This window comes from Nicotiana tabacum, chromosome 4, assembly GCF_000715075.1.
Source record: "Nicotiana tabacum cultivar K326 chromosome 4, ASM71507v2, whole genome shotgun sequence".
Lineage (NCBI taxonomy): Eukaryota > Viridiplantae > Streptophyta > Magnoliopsida > Solanales > Solanaceae > Nicotiana > Nicotiana tabacum.
Genome location: NC_134083.1, coordinates 50,016,134 through 50,030,170, shown reverse-complemented (window position 1 = coordinate 50,030,170; position 14,037 = coordinate 50,016,134).

The window sequence follows — 14,037 nt, the reverse complement described above, 5'->3', positions numbered from 1 at the left end:
GTGTGACTGCAGAAGTCAAGACCTTGCTAGCTGAAGAAATCTATAGACCGCACATCGAATTGTGCTCCTGCAGAACCTCCCGAGGGGCATTTTTGTCAGCAAATTTTGAGCCACTATAAATAGACGAGAATTACATTTTTAGGCTAAGTTTCGAAGTTTTAGCTGCTGTAGCCATTGTATTTTGCTATTTTAGAAAGTTTGTGACTATTTTAGGATTTAAGCATCATATTTTATCATTTTAATCTTAGATTATGAGTTTAATTATCCTCTCTTCTTTGTTTGCTTCATTTCTCATTATGAGTAACTAGATTTTTACTAGGGTTGTGACCCAACCCTAGTGTATAAACCGTATGAATATTTAATTTAATGCTTGTTTATGATTGATTTTTGATTATTTAACCTAGTTTATGCTCTAATTTTAGAATTAATGATTACAAACAATGATTCATGCCTTTTTGACTTGGTTTTTACTTGAGAAAGTGGGACCTAGTCTAGGATAACTTGTCTAACAAGGAATTGGGCTAATTAAGGGTTCTATTAGCCTAATTAAAGTATTCAAACTAGAGATAGTGAGAACCTGACTTAAGCTCATATCAACTATTTAGTTTGATACCCATTTGGGCTTGAGAAAGCAAAATTGGGCAAAATCACTCTATGACCGAGATGTATTGAGTGGGTAACGTAGAGTTGAGAGCTATAATACACCCAATCAACATTACAAGTGTTAAAGTATTTAACCCATTAGGCGAACACCTAGGTTAAGGTCACATCCCTAGGCTTTTTAACTATTTGTAAAAAACCCCAAAACAATCACTCACTTTCTAGTTACTTCTATTAGCTTATAATTGTTAGAGTAAAATTAGAATTATAAATCAAAACCCTTTGTTTGGAAGTGCAATTTAGTTGTTCCATTTGCTTTCGTCAAGTATATACCTCTAACACCCATAGTAAATCCCTATGAAAATTGATCCCGACTCTTGTTGGGTATTATTCTTCCAACGACTGTTTCCACTCACTATTGAGTGCGGATTAGACGTGGATCAGGAACACGGGTGGAGTTGAGTACCATATTTCACCCTCAGATGGACGGACAGTCCGAGCGCACTATTCAGATCTTGGAGGATACGCGTTGTGCGTGTGTGGTAAAGTTTGGGGGTTCTTGGGATCAGTTCTTTCTGCTTGCGGAGTTTTCTTACAACAATAGCTACCAGTCGAGCATTAAGATGGCTCCGTATAAGTCCTTGTATGGGAGACAATGTCGGTCTCCGGTGGGTTGGTTTGAGCCGTGTGAGACTAGGCTATTAGGTAGATACTTGGTTCAGGATGTTTTGGAAAAGGTTAAATTGATTCAAGATCGACTTCGTACAACCCAATCAAGATAGAAGAGTTATGCGGATCGGAAGGTTTGCGATGTTGCATTCATGGTTGGGGAGCGGGTCTTGCTCCGATTTTACCCATGAAGGGTGTTATGAGGTTTGGGAAGAAGGACAAGTTGAGACCTAGGTATATCAGACCTTTTGAGATTCTTGAGAGGATTGGATAAATGGACTATAAGTTTGCACTTCCACCTAGTCTAGCTGCAGTTCATCTAGTATTTCATGTTTCTATGCTCCGGAAGAATCACAACGATTCGTTTCATGTGTTAGACTTCAGCTCAGTCCAGTTGGACAAGTATCTGTCTTATGTTGAGAAACCGATGGCCATTTTGGACAGGCGGGTCCAAAGGTTGAGGTCAAAGAATATATCTTCAATAAAGGTCCAGTGGAGAGGTCAGCTAGTTGAGGAGGTGACTTGGGAGACCGAGCATGATATGCACAACCGTTATCCTCATCTTTTCACCACATCAGGTATATCTCTATACTCGTTCGAGGATGAACGTTTGTTTTAAGAGGGGGAGGATGTAACGACCCGATTAACGACCCGATTGATCATTTTGAATAAATCACTGGACAGCACAATAAAATTTTAAAAACGAGGGTTCATCTCAGTTTTCCTATTTTGGACCTAGAGAGCTCGGTGTGAGGCGATATTGTGATGACCCAAAAGGTCATCTTATGTTTTAGAACTCGATTATGCTCTCTAAAGCCTTAAAAATCTCATTTTTACCCTCCTCGATTTGCGTGTGCAGTCCGGGCGTGTTTTTGGAAAACTTTTATGTTGAAAATTGATGAAAATAATAATTTTTGCCTTAAAAGTTGATTTTAGTTGACTTCGGTTAATATTTTTGTTAAACGGGCCCAGATTCATGTTTTGAACATCCCGGTAGGTCCGTATCGAATTATGGGACCTAGGCGTATGCCCGGAATCGAATTCAGAGGTCCTTGGCTCGAGTTATGAATTTTTGTTGAAAATTAAAAGTCTGAAAATTAATTATTTTTAAGAATTGGTTGATGTTTGGCCTTGTTGATACCGGGTCCGTATTTTGGTTTCGGAGCCCTGTATAGGTCCAATATAATATTTAAGACTTGTCTGTGAAATTTGGTGAGAAACGGAGTTGATTTGACGTGATTCGGATGTCCAGTTGAGAAGATAGAAATTTTAAATTTTTCTTGAGAATTTCATTTGATTTGGTGCTAAATTCGTAGTTGTAGGTGTTATTTTAGCGATTTGATCGCGTGACCAAGTTCGTATCATATTTTTAGACTTGTGTGCATGTTTGGTTTTGTAATGACCCGGCCGGTCGTTTCGAGAGTTATAACCCTGCTTTCCCCATTCCTACTTCTTTTGTGTTTTTCAGCTATATTATGTTACAACTGGTTAGTTGGTTCGAGTACGGAAGGAACTCGGAGTGAAATGAGACACTTAGTCTCATAATTGAAAATTTTAAGTTAGAAAAGTGGACCGGATATGGACCTATATGTAAACGGCCTCGGATTTGAATTTTGATGATTCCAATAGCTCCGTATGGTATTTTGGGCTTAGGAGCGTGTCCGGAATATTATTTGGAGGTCCGTAGAGGAATTAGGCTTGAAATGCCGAAAGTTTTATCTTTTGAGAAAGTTAACCGGGGGGTTGACTTTTTGATATCGGGGTCGGAATCCGATTCTGAAAATTGAAATACCTCTGTTATGTCATTTAGGACTTGAGTGCAAAATTTGAGGTCAATCGGACGTGATTTGATAGGTTCCGGAGTTGTTTGTAGAAATTAGAAATTTCAACGTTCATTAGGCTTGAATTGGGGTGTAATTAATAGTTTTTGCATTGTTTCAGGTGATTTGAGGATTCGACTAAGTTCGTATGATGTTTTAGGACTTGTTGGTATATTTGGTTAAGGTCCCGAGGGCCTCAGGTGAGTTTCGGATGGTTAACGGATCAAAACAATTGAACTAGAACAACTGCTGCAATTTCCTTCTGTTGGAAATTGCTTCTGCCCAGAAATCGAGCCCAGATCGAGCTCAGGGTCGAGGGCCACGATCGAAGCCCAGATCAAGCTCAGGGTCGAGGGCCACGATCGAAGCCCAGATCGAGCTCAGGTCGAGGGCCACGATCGAAGCCATGATCGAGCCAGAGTCAAGGGCCACGATCGAAGGCATGATCAAGAACCAGGATCGAGGGGCAGGATCGAGAACCAGGATCGAGGGGCAGGACCGAGGACCAGGATCGAGGACCTCGATCGAAGGCCAAGATCGAGGGTCAAGATCGAGGCAGAACTGAGGATGTCTGGGCAAAATTATAAAAACAGGGACTTCGTCCCATTTGCCATTTTTAACAAATTGGAGCTTGGGGAGAGGCGATTTTGATATATTTTCAAGGAAAACTTGAGGTAAGTCCCTTGTGATCATTTCTACTCCATAATATTGAATTATCATCGAATAATCCGACTAGATTACATGATTTTGTGGTGTAAATCAGAGATTGGAACTTGGAAAATTTGGAAATAAGATTTTGTAGATTTGAGGGTCGAGTTGAGGTCGGATTTTGGTAAAATTGGTATGGGTAGACTCGTGGTTGAATGAGCTTTCGTATTTTGTAACTTTTGTCGGGTTCCGAGATGTGGGCCGCACAGGCAATATTTGAGCCAATTTTGGGTTTTGGTCTAATTTTGAAGCTTTTCTTGTGAAATTCATTCCATTAGCGTATATTGATAGTATTATACTGATTGTGAATAGATTTGGAACATTTGGAGGCAGAGTCCAGAGGCAAGAGCATTCCGGGGTAGAGATTTGACCGGTTTGAGGTAAGTAACGATTGTAAATCTTGTCCTAAGGGTATGAAACCCCGGATTTTGTATCATTCTACTATTTTGAAGTGACGCACATGCTAGGTGACGGGCGTGTAGGCGTGCACTGTTGGGGATTTGTGACTTGGTCCGCCCCGTAGCAACTGTAAAGTTGCATACTTTGTTGAAACCATTGATACTTATATGTTTTAGACAGATTTTTTGTAAATTGGGATGAATGCCATGTTTGGGCCTTGCGCCAATGCTCTTTGGACCCTTAGGGGCTGTTTCTTACCATCCTCTCATTGTTTTCGATTGAAAATCTATACTCAGTCATGTTTATACTTGTTTACCGAATAACTCAGTTTTATGACTCTATTTTAATGCATATAAATGTTTTGGGCTGAATGCCCTGTTTTACTGAAAAGCCCGAGTGGATTGATTTGTGAGGATGAGTGTGGATCAGGGCTACCCGCCTGTAGCATAAGAAGAGCTACGCGGATAGGAAGGTCCGTGATGTGTCTTTTATGGTTGGGGAGAAGGTTTTGCTGAAGGTATCACCCATGAAGGGTGTTATGAGGTTTTGGATGAGGGGCAAGTTGAGCCCCCGGTTCATTGGGCCTTTTGAAGTGCTTCAGAGGATAGGAGAGGTGGCTTATAAGCTTGCCTTGCCACCCAGCTTGTCGAGTGTGCATCCAGTGTTTCATGTTTCCATGCTCCGGAAGTATATTGGAGATCCGTCCCATGTTTTGGATTTCAGCACGGTTCAGTTAGAGGGTGATATGACTTATGATGTGGGGGCGGTGGCTATTTTGGATCAGCAGGTTCAAAGGTTGAGGTCAAAGGATATAGCTTCAGTGAAGGTGCAATGGAGAGGTTAGCCTGTGGAGGAGGCCACTTGTGAGACCGAGCGGGAAATGCGGAGCAGATATCCATGCATATTCGAGACTCCAGGTATGTTTCTAGACTCGTTCGAGGACGAACGGATGTTTAAGAGGGGGAGGATATAACCACCCGGCCGGTTGTTTCGAAAGTTATAACCCTGTTTTCCCCATTCCTACTTCTTTTTGTGTTATTCAACTATATTATGTTATATCGGGTTAGTTGGTTCGAGTCCGGAAGGAACTCGGAGTGAAATGAGACACTTAGTCTCATAATTGAAAATATTAAGTTAGAAAAGTGGACCGGATATGGACCTATATGTAAACGACCTCGGATTTGAATTTTGATGATTCCAATAGCTCTGTATGGTGATTTTGGGCTTAAGAGCATGTCCGGAATATTATTTGGGAGTCCGTAGAGGAATTAGGCTTGAAATGCCGAAAGTTTTATTTTTTGAGAAGTTTGACCGGGGGGTTGACTTTTTGATATCGGGGTCGGAATCCGATTCTGAAAATTGGAATACCTCTGTTATGTCATTTAGGACTTGTGTGAAAAATTTGAGGTCAATCGGACGTGATTTGATAGTTTCCGGAGTTGTTTGTAGAAATTAGAAATTTCAACATTCATTAGGCTTGAATTGGGGTGTAATTCATGGTTTTAGCGTTGTTTGAGATGATTTGAGGATTCGACTAAGTTCGTATGATGTTTTAGGACTTGTTGGTATATTTGGTTGAGGTCCCGAGGGCCTCGGGTGAGTTTTGGATGGTTAACGGATCAAAACAATTGAACTAGAATAGCTGCTGCAATTTCCTTCTGATAGAAATTGCTTCTGCACAGAAATCCAGCCCAGATGTGACACCAGATCGAGCTCAGGGTCGAGGGCCTCGATCGAAGCCCAGATCGAGCTCAGGGTCGAGGTCCACGATCGAAGCCCAGATCGAGCTCAGGTCGAGGGCCACGATCGAAGCCATGATCGAGCCCAAAGTCAAGGGCCACGATCGAAGGCATGATCGAGAACCAGGATCGAGGGGCAGGATCGAGGGGCAGGACCGAGGACCAGGATCGAGGACCTCGATCGAAGGCCAAGATCGAGGGTCAAGATCGAGGCAGAACCAAGGATGTCTGGGCAGAATTATAAAAATAGGGACTTCGTCCCATTTGCCATTTTTGACAAATTGGAGCTTGAGGAGAGGCGATTTTGATATATTTTCAAGGAAAACTTGAGGTAAGTCCCTTGTGATCATTTCTACTCCATAATATTGAATTATCATCGAATAATCCAACTAGATTACATGATTTTGAGGTGTAAATCAGAGATTGGAACTTGGAAAATTTGGAAATAAGATTTGTAAATTTGAGGGTCGAGTTGAGGTCGGATTTTGGTAAAATTGGTATGGGTAGACTCGTGATTGAATGGGCTTTCAGATTTTGTAACTTTTGTCGGGTTTCGAGACGTGGGCCCCACAGGCAATTTTTGAGCCAATTTCGGGTTTTGGTCTAAGTTTGAAGCTTTTCTTGTGGAATTCATTCCATTAGCGTATATTGATGGTATTATACTGATTGTGAATAGATTTGGAGCATTTGGAGGCAGAGTCCTGAGGCAAGAGCATTGCGGGGTAGAGATTTGATCGGTTTGAGGTATGTAACGATTGTAAATCTAGTCCTAAGAGTATGAAACCCCGGATTTCGTATCATTCTACTATTTTGAAGTGACGCACATGCTAGGTGACGGGCATGTGGGCGTGCACTGTTGGGGATTTGTGACTTGGTCCGCCCCGTAGCAACTGTAAAGTTGCATACTTTGTTGAAACCATTGATACTTATATGTTTTAGAAAGATTTTCTGTAAATTGGGCTGAATGCCATGTTTGGGCCTTGCGCCAATGCTAATTGGACCCTTAGGGGCTGTTTCTTACCATCTTCTCATTGTCTTCGATTGAAAATCGATACTCAGTCATGTTTATTCTTGTTTACCGCATAACTCAGTTTTATGACTCTATTTTAATGCATATAAATATTTTGGGCCGAATGCCCTGTTTTACTGAAATGCCCGAGTGGCTTGATTTGTGAGGATGAGTTTGGATTGGGGCTGCCCGCCTGCAGCATACTTTATTATTATCACACGTGAGTTGTCCGTGCAGATTATAGTGCTTGGGCTGAACGAGCCCCTCTGGAGTCTGTACACACCCCTAGTGAGCGCAGGTACCTACTGAGTGCGAGTGCCGAGTGCAGAGTGCTGAGTGACTGGGAGGCATGAGTGATTTTGAGGTATGCCCGAGTGGCAAGAGTGATTGTGAGGTATGCCCGAGTGGCAAGAGTGATTGTGAGGTATGCCCGAGTGGCAAGAGTGATTGTGAGGTATGCCCGATTGGCACGAGTGACTGTGAGGTTTGCCCGAGGGGCTGTTTATGATTTCATCATTTTGCTCACCTTTGCATTGAGCCTTTGTTTGAAAAACTGTTGGAAAAATGTCTTTAAATGATTTTTACTGGAACTGGGTTTAAACGAGATGTTTGATTCAAATCCTGATTTTTAATAGCATGCGGTATTTTACTGAGATTTCCTGATATGAATGTTATATGCTTTATTGCTCGTCACTATTGCTCAGTCTTTATTTATTGTTGTTACTTACTGAGTTGGCGTACTCACGTTACTCCCTGCACCTTGTGTGCAGATTCAGGTGTAGCTGGACATGGTAGCGGTTATTGAGTGTTCTGGTTGCAGATTTTCTTAGAGATAGCAAGGTAGCTGTTTGGCGATCGCTGCCCCTGCTCTTCTCCCTCTTATTTTCCTCTAGTAGTATTTAGCTATTTTCCAGGCTGAGTTAGCCTTGATATTGTTAGACAGATTATAGTAGATGCTCATGACTAGTGACACCCCGATGTCGGGCTTTTCTTTTCCGCACTTCTGTTTTTCTTTGGTTTGAACTCTTTAAATGGAGGTTTTATGTTAAATAACCTTGAAATTATCTTTGAAATGAAAATATCATTTTGTTTTGGAAATGAGTCGGCTTGCCTAGTTCCACGATAGGCGCCATCACGACAGGGGTTAGTTTTGGGTCGTGACAGGTTTGGAACCTCGAGGGCTCGGGTGAGTTTCGGATAGGCTACGAGATGTTTTGGACTTAGAAAATCTGGTATTTTGCTGTAGTAGGTGTTCTGGTATGTCCTTGTTCGCGTTCGCGAAGTCTCTCTCGCGAACGCGACCAGCTCATCCCGAACGCATAGTGTTAGGCACTGGGGGGAGGAGTCATACTTTTCTTTCATCGCGAACGCAAGCAATGTCTCGCGAATGCGAAGGCCAAGGGGGTAACCTACGCAAACGCGAACAAGGTCTCACGAACGAGAAGGCTTGGCAGCCTATACTCTTTTCGAACGCGACAGTGTTCTCGCGAACGCGATGAACACTGTCGCCCAGCACTTAACAGAATCCAAAAACGGGAATTGGCCATTAACTCATTTTCTCAAAAACCAAACGGGCGAGAGGCGATTTTCAAGAGGTGTTTTCTTCCCCAAAGTGTTGGTAAGTGATTCTAAACCATTTTATTTCAATTACCAATTACATTTTATGAATTATCAACCTAAAATCTAGAGTTTTCATGGTAGAATTAGGGGTTTGGGTAGGAACTAGGGATTTCGAAAATTTGGGGATTTAGACCTCAATTTGAGGTCGGATTCCAAATCCAATTATATATTCATGCTCGGGGGTGAATGGGTAAATGGATTTTGGTCCGAACCTCGGGTTCTGACCAAGCAGGCCTGAGGTCAATTTTTTGACTTTTTGGAGGAAAATTTGGAAAATTTAATTTATGAAATATAATTGATTCCTTTAGCAATATTTGAATAGATACGGGTGGTTTGGAGGTGAATTCTAGAGGGAAATGCTGTGATCGAGTATTAAGTGGCCTTCGGAGCGAGGTAAATGTTGTGTCTAACCCTGATTTGAGGGAATTAGGAACCTCAGATTATTTGCTATGTGAAATTCAAGTGAGTGGCGTATATGTGAGGTGACGAGTACTTATGCGCCGCCAATTTACCTGTTTTCCCTGTTTTCTCCTATTTTTCTTATATTGTTTCTTTCCTATGCCTAATTGTTTCGTGTTTAGACTGGTGTTGTTAAATTGATCATTCTTATCAAGTTTACGGATTCTCTGGTGATAATTGAATATTTATTTCAAAGTTGAGATTGATATTGTGGAACTAAATGTGAAGTAAGGCGTGTACTTTTTATTCTATCTCCATGTTGTTATTTATGCATTGCATTATGGTAAGGGAGAGTGTTAATGCACGAAGGGTGATGTCGTGCCATATTGTGAGTGTTAATTCACGAAGGGTGATGTCGTGCCATATTGTGAGTGTAAAAGCACGAAGGGTGATACCGTGCCATGATATGAGAGTTAATGCACGAAGGGTGATGTCGTGCCGTTTCTATTGATTTTATGGTGAGATTGAGAGTAAAAGCATGAAGAGTGATGCCGTGCATTTTTCCTTTACTGTATTCGTGCTCCTGTTGATTCATAGTATATTGGTTGTTCCGGTTCTCATTTTGCTGTAGCTCTTTATTTCGTATTTCCCCCAGCATGTTTCCCCCTCCCGATAATTCTTGTCTAGCTCTTCATTACTGTTATTTGTATATATACTGTTAAATTGTACATGTTGATTTGTAGGTGCCTTGCCTTAGCCTCATCACTACTTCATCGAGGTTAGGCTCGACACTTACCAATACATGAGGTCGGTTGTACTGAAACTGCACTCTGCACTTTCTATGCAGATTTTGGTACCGGCTCGGGTTGATCGAGATTTAGCTATTGGACCCGCTATCCGGAGAATCAAGGTAGATCTATCGGCGTTCACAGACCTTGAAGTCCACGTCTATCTTTTCTGTTTTACTATTTCTTTCCTTCAAATAGTTGTATTTCTATCAGACTATTACTTGTAGTAAATTCTAGAATGCTCGTGAATTGTGACTGCAGATCCGGGTGGTAGTAATTAATAAAATTTTTATATTATTCCGCCCTTATTATATTTCATCTTAGCTAATCATTGTCATTTACTGAATGGAAATAAGGATTGGATTTAATAATTCTCTAACGTTGGCTTGCCTAGCAAGTGAAATGTTAGGCGCCATCACGGTCCCGACGATAGGAATTCCGGGTCGTGACAGATATTTTGATGGTTTTCCAGGAAATTGTTGGGCTAAGTAATTCTAACCCAGATTGGACTATATTTCATGAATCTATTACTATTTTCATCATCTAATTAAGGATTTGAGTTGGAAATTTGGGGGAAAATTGTGAAGACTTCCTAGACTAAACTTTTGAGTTTTGAAAGGCGATTTGAGGTCGGATTTGAGTAATTATTGTATGGTCGGACTCATTATTCAATGGATATTCGGATTTTGTAATTTTGGTCTGGTTTCGAGACGTGGGCTCGGGATGATTTTTTGAGTTGACTTTTTATTTCTTTGAAAAGATCATAACTTTATGATTCGAATTAGCTTTCTATAGTTTATATTTATGGCATGAAGTTGTTTTGGCTAGATTCAGGCTGTCCAGAGTTGGATAATCGAGAGAAAGTCCTACTAGTGGATTGAATTGGCGCGTTTTGAGGTAAGTGTCTTGCCTAACTTTGTGTCGGGGGGAATTACCCCTTAGGATTCGTGTTGTTATGATAATTGTGATGTGTGGAAGCCGTGTACGCACGGTGACGAGTGTGTACACGGGCTAAATATGGAAATTATCTATTTTAGCTATGTAGATTCCCTTCATGCCTTAATTGGGTTATTTTAACATGTTATACCCATCATCATTAGTCTATTTTCATATCTTCTACTTGTATTATCTCTTATTTGCTAATTGCTATACATGTTTAGTTGAAGCTCTTGTTTCCTTTATCCCATATTCATTGTTTAGCCGTTGAACTCTTTACTTTAAATTGTTATTCTTGGAATATCTTGTTGTTGAAATTAGTATTGAGTTATAAGGATCGTGATTCACATTGAGGCAAAGTGTTAAGTTGTGAAATACTATTCTTGTTGAGTTATTCATTTCTGGTTGTCATTATTGATACTCTTATGCACATTGTGGTTGAGCTATGGTCTACTTGTTGTGAAAATACTATTGTTGTTGGTTTCTTGTCAAGATTGTGATATTGAAGACTTAATATTGATACGCATGCGGTGAATAAGGTTTTGGGGTTGAAATGCATGCCATGAGATAAGGCGGGCTTGATACGGGTGGCTAGTAGGACAACTACTTGAAGTCATGTAGTGTGCTAAGGTGGCTAAAACGCGGGATGCTATTTCGGGAAAAATGATTTTCAAAACTAAATGCAAGGCTCCTGCGGTGATGTAAGGAAAGATTGTGATCTATGCTTTTGATTTGACACTACGAGGTGGTACCTCGGTAGTAACTCTTGTTGGTATTTCTCTATTGCTGCACTTGTCTTTGGTTGTTTTGTTTCCTTAGCATGTCATTCCATTTTTTCTCCGTATTTCATTATTCGCCTTAGTTCAGTGTAGCTGTTTTCGCTGTACTTCTTTAATCGTCTCATTTCTCTTGCTATCACTATATTACACTTGTTCAGTTTCTTATTTATTCCAGTAGGGCCTTGACCTGACCTCGTCACTACTCTACCGATGTTAGTCTTGGCACTTACTGGGTACCGTTGTGGTGTACTCATGCTACGCTTTTGCACATCTTTTTGTGCAGATCCAGGTACCTTCTACCAGACCAGGCACTAGCGAGAGCTCAGTTTTGGAGACTTCAAGGTATATCTCCCGACGTCCGCAGGCCTCAGAGTCCCCCTCTACCTAGACTATTTTATTTTATTATCCTTTATTAGAATTGATGTATAGAGATATTCAGTATCACTTCATAGAGCTTGTGACTTATATTTCTCCTGGTTTTGGGCTATTATATATATACTGAGTTTTGGAGATTTTCTTATATTAGTTCTTGAGTTTTGATACTTTAATTATTATTTCAGTTAATTCAGCATGTTTGTTAGGCTTACCTAGTCTTAGAGACTAGGTGTCGTCACGACATCCTACGGAGGAAAATTGGGGTCGTGATAGAAGGAGCACATGATTCAAAAACCTGTGATCTAAAGTTTAGAAGTATAACGTTTTCATGTCAGGCGATATATTTTTCGGAATTCCACAGCTCAAATTTAATGATATAATTAATTAGTAATTAGTTGTAGCAAAGATAATAATGTATTATACTTTCTATTTAGATAGCTACATGGGAGAAATTACTCTCATGCTAAAATATGACAAAAAAGGACATCAAAATCTAAAAGATACTAAAAGTGGCTGAAATATTTACAGGTAATCGGTTAAAATTTAATTTAAAAAAATAATATGTAAATACATTACACTATGAGAAAAGAAAAGGACTTCTAAACTTAAAAGGAATGAAAAGATATCCTAAATATTAAGGAAAATAATTAAATATCTATTCCTAAATATCATGGAAATAATTAAATTTATATTTGTAAATATTAGGTAAATAATTAAATGACTATTTTGTCTAATGTAGAATTAATTTTTAAAGGGTAAAACATCTGAACAAAACTTCGCTAAGGGCATTCGTGCTTTTAATACAGTACATATAAAATAGCAAAAATATTTTACGGAAAGAGATAACCATTATTGTATATGCAAGAATGGAGAAGAGAGCTTGTGCTTACCTAGCTACAACAACAACAAATTCAATGCAATTCCACATGTGGGGTTTAAGAAGAATAATGTGTATGTAGATCTTATCTCTATCTTGAAAAATGAGAGGCTGATTTTGGTAGACTCTCGGCTCAGGAAAGATAAAAATGAATGAGTGATAACAAGCAGCAACATAGAATAACAAGTAATAACAAAAATCTAAGAATAAGAAAGACAAGACTAACACTAAGTAGTACACTAAAACAACTTGTATGAATAAGAAAAATGCTTGGCTACCTAGCCTTCTACCCTAATTCTTGACCTCCACACCTTCCTATCAAGGGTCATGTCCTCGGTAAGCTGGATCATTTCCATGTCTTGCCTAATCACCTTTCCCCAATGCTTCTTCGACCTACTTCTACCTCTCCTTATGCCCTCTAAGACCAACCTCTCACACCTCTTTACTGGACATCTATGCCTCTCATCTTCACATGAGCGAACTATCTCAGTCTCGCTTCCCGCATCTTGATCTCCATAGGGGCCAGACCCACCTTGTCCTGAATAATTTCATTCCTAATTTTATATAACCTGATGTGCCCGCACATCCATCTTAACATCATCATTTCCGCTTCCTTCATCTTCTGTACATGAGAGTTCTTGATTGGCTAACATATTCTTATACAACATAGTCTATGTAATGACCCGATCGGTTGTTTTGTGATATGGTGCATCATTCAACGGTTTGAGACCCTGAGCAGCTTCACTTCAGGTTTTATTACTTGTACGCGTGGTCGGAATTTAATTTCGTGAAGTTTGGGTTGATTTGGAAAGAAAACAAATTCTAATTTTGGAAGCTTTAAGTTGGAGGAATTGACTATAGGGTAATTTTTGAGTAAACAACCTCGGAATTGGTATTTGAAGGTTCCAACAGGTTCATATGATTATCTTGGACTTGAACGTATGTCCGGATCGGGTTTTGGATGACCCGGGAACGTTTCGGCGCCTATTGTGGAAGTTGGCATTTGAGAAGGATTTCATAAATTTGGGTTGGAGTGTATTTCAATCCTATCGATGTACGTTGGGATTTCTCAGTCTGGGAATAGCTCCGCATGGTGATTCTGGTATTGGGAGCACGTCCGAATGTGGATTTGGAGGTCTCTAGGTCATTTCGAGGTCATTTGGCGAAAGTTGGAACTTTGAAGGTTTTTTTGAGAAGTTTGACCGCAAGTGGACTTTTTGATATCAGGCTCGGATTCCGTTTCCGGAAGTTGAAGTAGGTCCGTAATGTCAATTATGACTTGTGCGCAAAATTTGGTGTCAATCCGAGTAGTCTAAGTA